A 9,468-nucleotide genomic window follows, 5' to 3' on the forward strand; every position below is an offset into this window, starting at 1 on the left:
AAAAAGTCATACACCCTCCAAAATGGTATCAATAAAAAAGTACAGATCGCTCCACACAAAATTGGCCCCCCACACAGCTCTGTACACATAACTACAAAACAAAAAGGAAATATGGCAACGAAAAGATTATTATTTTTTCAGTATTAAAACACAAAAAAAATATACATATTTGGTATGGCTGTAATCGTACTGACCTGTAGAATAAAAGTAAGGTTGGTTTTACTGTATAGGGAACGCTGTAAAAACAAAACCCATAAAACTGTTGTGGAATTGCGATCTTTTTCCAATTTCACCCCATTTGGAATATTTTTCTAGCTCACCACTACAAAGTATGCAATATTAAATGGTGGAATTAGAAAGTGCACCTTGTCCTACAAAAACAAGCTCTCATATGGCTATGTGAAGGGAAAAATAAAAAAGTTACGGCCCAGGGAAGGCAGGAAGAGAAAAATGAAAATGTAAAAAGGGGAGGGGGTAAGGACTCTAGGGCTGAAAGGATTAATGGTGGACCTGTAGTTTGGTCATTAAAAAAAAGCATACAAAACTTATTAGTAAGGGTAAAGAAATGAATCGCTAACATTACATATGCTGATGTCACTATATAAGCATTGCTTCTAGATAAGAATACAGTGCAATCCAAAGGCAATATACTGTGATTCTCTGATCTGGTACAGCAGTACGTCCACTCATACTGACTTTGCATTCGTTATTTCACTAAACATCAGTTTCCCAGAACAAAACATATAGAATTTTATGCTATAAAACCCCTCACATAGTACGGGGCTTCCCAGTGAGACAGAAGTGAAACCACCAGTATTCTCATCCAGTACATAATATTTAAATTTTAGAGAAATCTTAACCTAGGCATCATCATCCAGTCCTATTCATTTCCCGTAAATATTGGAGCCACAGGAATACATGGCCATGCCATTTTTGGCCCAGTGTCAACCAGTTAACCATAGGCATATTACCCGCTCACATCGGGGCAGCAACAAGACACTACAAGATGATGCAGATCACTAGGGAATGAGGATACTGTCTGGCACACCTCTGTACCCAGAAGTCATCTCAGCCCACCGATGCTTCTATAATAATAATAGTCTGTTAACCTAATCAATTTTTTATACTAACATAGGCTGTTTGAGGTGCTGTATGCTACCTAGCTACACGTAGGTCGTTCAGTCTACTGTGTCATGTGCTACTTGTGCAGTCCGGGCCACTTCCTGCTGTCGGCCACAGTCCTCAGTATTGTCCATTGTAGACTACTGGCAAACTTGTTCTGATCTGAACACAGTGTCACAGGCCAGTCATGATTGACTGTTTATGTCAGGAATCAAAGGGGTTTTCTGGGAGTACAATTTTTCCATCACCTATCCTCAGGATAGGTCATCAATACCAGATTAATGGGGGTCTGACTCCCAGCACCCGCCCCCACTCCAAGAGCCATGGCCTCCTCACAGCATACCAAGCACAGCGCCATACATTGTATAGTTTGGTATTGCAACTCCAGCTCATTGCTTGAGACTGAGCTGCGCCAAGGCCGTCTAACCAGTGAACGTGATGTCACTGGCCTAGGAAGAGGCTACAGCGCTCAATGGAGCTGATTGTTGGGGGTGACAGGAATCGGACCCCTACTGGTCAGATATTGATGACCTGTCTTGATAACAGGTCATTAATATTTTACTCCCGGAAAATCACTTTAAGTCTGGTGTTACAAGATATTGTGACTAATCTGGTCAAGAGTAAAGGCCCACACAGGCCGACACAGCAGGCAATTAGGCAATTATTTACATGCAGCAGTCATCTCCTATGTATGGGGACAAACGATCGCTGCTGTAATTGCTTATCACCATAGAGAATAATTGTTTCTGGGCAGATGATCTGCTGCCCAGAAATGATGATTTAGGTGACCACATCAGCAATGCTTTCTCCCAATGAACAAGTGGGATCGGTTGATCGGCAGCACCTTTACACAGGGCAATTATCGGGAAAGGACATTCCTAGGAATGCTCCTTCTCCATAATTGCCCAAAGGCATTGGCCCGTGTAAAGAAACCTCATTCTGTTTGCAATTGCATGCCTTATAGCATTGGTATTACATTCTACATGGAGCATTGATAGTTTAGTCATGAGTGTGGTGAAACTGTGGAGTTTCTTCCTTCTGTTGGTGACACTTTCATGATGCACTTTTGGCCCATTTGAGAGTCATACAGAAAACAAATACAGAATAATAAATAAGGAACTGACTTCCTGCAGTCACCACCCACCATAAATTCTCCATATAGAAGAAAAAATAAGAGAGTCGATACCCAGAATGTATTGTAAACCTACTCAGCACGGCAAGCTGCGCGGCATGTGACCACAGCAGCTAATCACTGTCCTCATCGGTCTACTGTCGAGGACAGTGTTTGGCCGCATCAATCACATGCAATGGCACTGGAGAAAAAGGTAAAAAAAAAATAAAAAATTTTCAAGACATTTTAGGGCCTATCCGAGATTTTTTATTATCTCGGACAACCCCTTTAAAACAAACCAGGATATATATATACAGTACAGACCAAAAGTTTGGACACACCTTCTCATTCAAAGAGTTTTCTTTATTTTCATGACTATGAAAATTGTAGATTCACACTGAAGGCATCAAAACTATGAATTAACACATGTGGAATTATATACATAACAAACAAGTGTGAAACAACTGTAAATATGTCATATTCTAGGTTCTTCAAAGTAGCCACCTTTTGCTTTGATTACTGCTTTGCACACTCTTGGCATTCTCTTGATGAGCTTCAAGAGGTAGTCCCCTGAAATGGTTTTCACTTCACAGGTGTGCCCTGTCAGGTTTAATAAGTGGCATTTCTTGCCTTATAAATGGGGTTGGGACCATCAGTGGCGTTGAGGAAAAGTCAGGTGGATACACAGCTGATAGTCCTACTGAATAGACTGTTAGAATTTGTATTATGGCAAGAAAAAAGTAGCTAAGTAAAGAAAAACAAGTAGCCATCATTACTTTAACCCCTTAAGGACATAGGGCGTACAGGTACGCCCTTGTGCCCTGGTACTTAAGGACACAGGGCGTACATGTACGCCCTGTATATTTTCGATCACTGTCGTGCGGCTGGCTGTGATCAGAACCCGGTGCCTGCTCAAATCAATTTTAGCCCGGTGGGAGGTGCAGGGGGAGGGTTGCGGGTGGTGCGGGCGGTGCGGGAGGCGGGCGGTGCGGCAGGCGGGATCGCGATCCCCCGCCCGCCTCCCATTGAATAATCGTTGGCGTCTAGTGGGTATACCAGGGTGCCAGCACATTGCTGACACCCCGGTATAAACGGCTGACATCTGCGATACGATGTCAGCCGTTTAACCCTTTCCATACCGCGGTCCGTACGGACCGCTGTATGGAAAAGGTTAACAGCTCAGGGAGCTCCCTCACTCACCCAACGGGGGGCTGCTGTGCCTTTGCAGCCCCCCGATGGAGAGGGAGAGAGCCCCCAGACAGCCCCCCGACAGCCCTGTCCTTACCCTTCCCCGTCTGCGCAGTTCTGGCCACTACTGAGCAGACGGGGAAGGTTCCGATGGCAACAGGATGCCTTCTCAGGCATCCTGCTGTCCATGGTGCTGAACAGATCTGTGCTAAAGGCATAGATCTGTTCAGACAAAGTGTAAAATACAGTACAAAACACTATATAGTGTACTGTACTGTATTATACAGACATCAGACCCACTTGATCTTCAAGAACCAAGTAGGTCTGGGTCAAAAAAAAGTGAAAAAATTTATCACTGAATAAAAATAAGAAAAAATAAAATACACTACACATATTAGGTATTGCCGCCTCCGTAACGACCTGATCTATAAAACGGTCATGTTACTTTACCCGAACGGTGAACGCCATAAAAATAAAAAATAAAAAACTATGATGAAATTGAAATTTTGCCCACCATTTTCGCCCAAAAAAGGTAATAAAAGTGATCAAAAAAGTCGCATGTACGCCAAAATTGTAACAATCAAACCGTCATCTCATCCCGCAAAAATCATACCCTACCCAAAATAAAATCATTGTGTAAAACTTACATAAATAAAGAAAAAGTATACATATTAGGTATCGCCGAGTCCGTATCGACCGGCTCTATAAAAAAATCACATGACCTAACTCCTCAGATGACCACCGTAAAAAAATAAAAATAAAAACGGTGTAAAAAAAGCAATTTTTTGTCATCTTACGTCACAAAAAGTGTAATAGCAAGCAATCAAAAAGTCATATGCACCCCAGAATAGTGCCAATCAAAAAATAAGACCCTACTTAAGATAATCGCCCAAAAACTGAAAAAACTATAGCTTTTAGACTATTGAGACACAAAGAAAAAATTTTGTTTTAAAAATGAAATCATTTTGTAAAACTTACATAAATAAAAAAAATTGGATACATATTAGGTATCGCCGCGTCCGTGACAACCTGCTCTATAAAATTACCACATGATCTAACCTGTCAGATGAATGTTGTAAATAACAAAAAAAAAACGGTGCCAAAAAAGCTATTTCTTGTTACCTTGCCGCACAAAAAGTGTAATATAGAGCAACCAAAAATCATATGTACCCTAAACTAGTACCAACAAAACTGCCACTCTATCCCGTAGTTTCTAAAATGGGGTCACGTTTTTGGAGTTTCTACTCTAGGGGTGCATCAGGGGGGCTTCAAATGGGACATGGTGTCAAAAAAACCAGTCCAGCAAAATCTGCCTTCCAAAAACCGTATGGCATTCCTTTCCTTCTGCGCCCTGCCGTGTGCCCGTACAGCAGTTTACGACCACATATAGGGTGTTTCTGTAAACTACAGAATCAGGGCCATAAATAATGAGTTTTGTTTGGCTGTTAACCCTTGCTTTGTAACTGGAAAAAAAATATTAAAATGGAAAATCTGCCAAAAAAGTGAAATTTTGAAATTGTATCTCTATTTTCCATTAAATCTTGTGCAACATCTAAAGGGTTAACAAAGTTTGTAAAATCAGTTTTGAATACCTTGAGGGGTGTAGTTTCTTAGATGGGGTCACTTTTGTGGAGTTTCTACTCTAGGGGTGCATCAGGGGGGCTTCAAATGGGACATGGTGTCAAAAAAACAGTCCTGCAAAATCAGCCCTCCAAAAACCAAACGGCGCACCTTTCACTCTACGCCCCGCTGTGAGGCCATACAGTAGTTTACGGCCACATATGGGGTGTTTCTGTAAACTACAGAATCAGGGCCATAAATAATGAGTTTTGTTTGGCTGTTAACCCTTGCTTTGTAACTGGAAAAAAAATATTAAAATGGAAAATCTGCCAAAAAAGTGAAATTTTGAAATTGTATCTCTATTTTCCATTAAATCTTGTGCAACACCTAAAGGGTTAACAAAGTTTGTAAAATCAGTTTTGAATACCTTGAGGGGTGTAGTTTCTTAGATGGGGTCACTTTTATGGAGTTTCTACTCTAGGGGTGCATCAGGGGGGCTTCAAATAGGACATGGTGTCAAAAAAACAGTCCAGCAAAATCAGCCCTCCAAAAACCAAACGGCGCACCTTTCCCTCTACGCCCCGCTGTGTGGCCGTACAGTAGTTTACGGCCACATATGGGGTGTTTCTGTAAACAGCAGAGTCAGGGCAATAAAGATACAGTCTTGTTTGGCTGTTAACCCTTGCTTTGTTAGTGGAAAAAATGGGTTAAAATGGAAAATTAGGCAAAAAAATGAAATTCTCTAATTTCATCGCCATTTGCCAATAACTCTTGTGCAACACCTAAAGGGTTAACGACGTATGTAAAATCAGTTTTGAATACCTTGAGGGGTGTAGTTTCTTAGATGGGGTCACTTTTAGGGATTTTCTACTCTAGGGGTGCATCAGGGGGCTTCAAATGGGACATGGTGTAAATAAGCCAGTCCATAAAAATCAGCCTTCCAAAAACCAAACGGCGCACCTTTCACTCTACGCCCCGCTGTGTGGCCATACAGTAGTTTACGGCCACATATTGGGTGTTTCTGTAAACGGCAGAGTCAGGGCAATAAAGATACAGTCTTGTTTAGCTGTTAACTCTTGCTTTGTTAGTGGAAAAAATGGGTTAAAATGAAAAATTTGACAAAAAAATGAAATTCTTAAATTTCCTCCCCATTTGCCAATAACTCTTGTGCAACACCTAAAGGGTTAACGTATGCAAAATCAGTTTTGAATACCTTGAGGGGTGTAGTTTCTTAGATGGGGTCATTTTTGGGTGGTTTCTATTATGTAAGCCTCGCAAAGTGACTTCAGACATGAACTGGTCCCTAAAAATTGAGTTTTTGTAAATTTCTGAAAAATTTCAAGATTTGCTTCTAAACTTCTAAGCCTTATAACATCCCCAAAAAATAAAATATCATTCCCAAAATAATTCAAACATGAAGTAGACATATGGGGAATGTAAAGTCATCACAATTTTTGGGGGTATTACTATGTATTACAGAAGTAGAGAAAACTGAAACTTTCAAATTTGCTAATTTTTCCAAATTTTTGGTAAATTAGGTATTTTTTTTGTGCAAAAAAAATATTTTTTTTTTACTTCATTTTACCAGTGTCATGAAGTACAATATGTGACGAAAAAACAATCTCAGAATGGCCTGGATAAGTCAAAGCATTTTAAAGTTTTAGCACTTAAAGTGACACTGGTCAGATTTGCAAAAAATGGCCTGGTCCTAAGGTGAAATAAGGCTGTGTCCTTAAGGGGTTAAGAAATGAAGGTCAGTCAGTCGAAAAATTGGGAAAACTTTGAAAGTAAGGGCTATTTGACCATGAAGGAGAGTGATGGGGTGCTGCGCCAGATGACCTGGCCTCCACAGTCACCGGACCTGAACCCAATCGAGATGGTTTGGGGTGAGCTGGACCGCAGAGTGAAGGCAAAAGGGCCAACAAGTGCTAAGCATCTCTGGGAACTCCTTCAAGACTGTTGGAAGACCATTTCAGGGGACTACCTCTTGAAGCTCATCAAGAGAATGCCAAGAGTGTGCAAAGCAGTAATCAAAGCAAAAGAACCTAGAATATGACATATTTTCAGTTGTTTCACACTTGTTTGTTATGTATATAATTCCACATGTGTTAATTCATAGTTTTGATGCCTTCATAGTCATGAAAATAAAGAAAACTCTTTGAATGAGAAGGTGTGTCCAAACTTTTGGTCTGTACTGTAAATATATATATATATATGACTAAACTCTGAGTATGACAAAAAAAAATACCTAATGACCAAATAAGGCTACTTTCACACTAGCGGCACAGACCTCCGGCAGGCTGTTCCGTCGGGTGAACAGCCTGTCAGATCCGTCCTGCCGCTAGTGACAGTGTGCCTCCGGACTGCCGCTCTGTCCCCATTGACTTTAATGGGGGCGGAGTTCCGGCAAGGCACGGCAGCGCATGGAGAGAGGCTGCCGGAATAAATGTCGGACATGTCGTAGTTTTTTTTTTTCACCCAACGGAACAGCCTGCCGGAGGTCCGTGCCGCTAGTGTGAAAGTAGCCTAATACTATATAGTTGAGATCCTAATTTATGAAGATACCTATCTATTCACTTAGTAAAACTCTTCTGCCTAAGCATATAACAGCACAGAGCCATATACAATAAACAGGAATATTAACCACTTCCCATCCTGTGTCCTAAATATATAGGGAGAGATCAATCAAAACTGGTGTAAAGGAAAAATGGCTTAGTTGCCCATATCAACCAATAAGATTCCACCTTTCATTTTTCAGAGCTCCTTTATATAATGAAAGGTGGAATCTGATTGGCTGCTATGGGCTACTAAGTCAGTTTTGCATTACACCAGTTTTGACAAATCTGCCCATAGTGTTGTAAACTGGAAGTTACACTTGGTGTCAACACTTTATGACACTGTGATTACATGGGTCGGAGGAGAGGGAGGGCTGGATGTGATTTACATCTGCCACTTCATAGCATAGGTCAGCATAAAAGAAAAACTTGACCCAATGCGGTTTTCTGGTGCATATGTTATTAAATGAGTCGATTCACAGAGCTTCTGTCCGTGACCCACCTCCACCCACTCACACCTCTTGGTGAGGGTGTTGGAGAAAGCTAAAAAGTTTTGTCACAAACCTGCAAAAAAAATTGTGACAAAACATGCAACTTTTCTGGTCCTGAAAACTGGCTATAATAAATGACCTAATAAACATAAAAGGGTCAGTCCATGTCATATCACAGACTACTATGCATTGAAACTGCGTATGTATTCCAGAACATCAGAAAAATTACAAAAATGTTAACGCATAGTAGGAAGAAAAAAATATTGTGGAAGTGATTTTTTTTGCAGTTCATGAAAAATGTATATACGGTAATCAAAATCTGGTTATATGTGTCCCATAATACATCTTAAAATACAAAAATAAACCCCTCATGTAGCTACATGAAAAATATAGAAGTTATGACAGAGCAAAAAAGAATCTGTGTCCTAAAGGCCAAATTTTATTGTGTCCTTAAGGGGTTGATAGTAACCAACTCTTAGAACTGGTGATCTCATTTCTGTCAGAAGCCTTCCTAAGAAAACCCAACAACACTGAGATCTTGTATGAAGTTTATGGTACAGATAAAGACAATATTTTTTGTTAGTTTTTTTTACTAATGTTGAGAAAGGAGGTTTGCGGCAGCAAAGAATCGTTCATTAGTATCTGTCAATCTCAAGCTGTGATTCACATTGTTCTCACAGTCCTATTAAACCCTTAAACAATTGCTTTCATTTCTTCCCGTAGCAGTCAAACTCCACCCTGTAGGCACCATTATAATCTACAAGAACCTGAACTTTCTAAAAGTGGAAGAACCTTATAAGACAAGCTGCTCACATCCATTCAGACACATGTAAGTAAGGTTTCTGGTGGAACACATAAAGGCACAGATAAAGTCAAGATCATGAGGGCAAATATTTGTCTTAATACTGTAGGTAATCCCGTAGAAGAAATCCCCAATCAGCCAGTAGTTGACTGTGTTCAATTAGCCGACCGTTAGCCAACTATAATTTTAGTAAATTAGTAACTTACATAAAATACTCACGTCTCTGACTAGTTTTCTATAGCAGTTCTCTATGAGTAATGATGGACAGAAGCTATAAAATATGATATTACGTTTCAGACTCTCCCTCTATGCTTCTGGATATGTAGCAGCAGCCCGGGGGTACATGAAAAAGAATCAAAAAGCTGTCATCGAGACGGTGGTGGTTCTGTGCCTCCTTTGGGATCCCTTCCATGTGTTGCTCATAAAATCTGCTTCTATAATGCATTTAGAACAACTTCCTCCTTTTCTTTTGCAGGGTTGACTTTATCTAGAAAAACTTTCTGCTTCCTGCTAACAAGATCCGGCCCATGTTTAGCAAGATTGCCAGAGAAAAGCTTGGTCGGGTCCTGTGAACAGCTGGAGAGTTGCAGTAACCAGACATGATGGACTATGAGAGCCTCAATACTTTATTTATCGATA

At 40.5% G+C, this 9,468-nt stretch overlaps 1 protein-coding gene across 4 annotated transcripts in view; it reads right to left on the reverse strand.

Moving 5' to 3' along the window:
- Positions 1-9,266, reverse strand: part of LOC120986360 — a 97,744-nt gene extending 88,478 nt beyond the window's left edge. For 2 of the 4 annotated variants that reach the window (XM_040414886.1, XM_040414882.1), the window contains exon 1: positions 9,049-9,266. The gene's annotated coding sequence lies outside the window, so the exon portion shown is untranslated. Of the gene's footprint in view, positions 1-9,035 lie in introns of all 4 variants that reach the window. The other 2 variants (XM_040414884.1, XM_040414883.1) reach the window with 2 other exon arrangements.
- Between the last annotated feature and the right edge of the window lie 202 nt (positions 9,267-9,468).

Source organism: Bufo bufo, chromosome 1 (genome assembly GCF_905171765.1).
Source record: "Bufo bufo chromosome 1, aBufBuf1.1, whole genome shotgun sequence".
In the NCBI taxonomy this organism is placed as follows: Eukaryota; Metazoa; Chordata; class Amphibia; order Anura; family Bufonidae; genus Bufo; species Bufo bufo.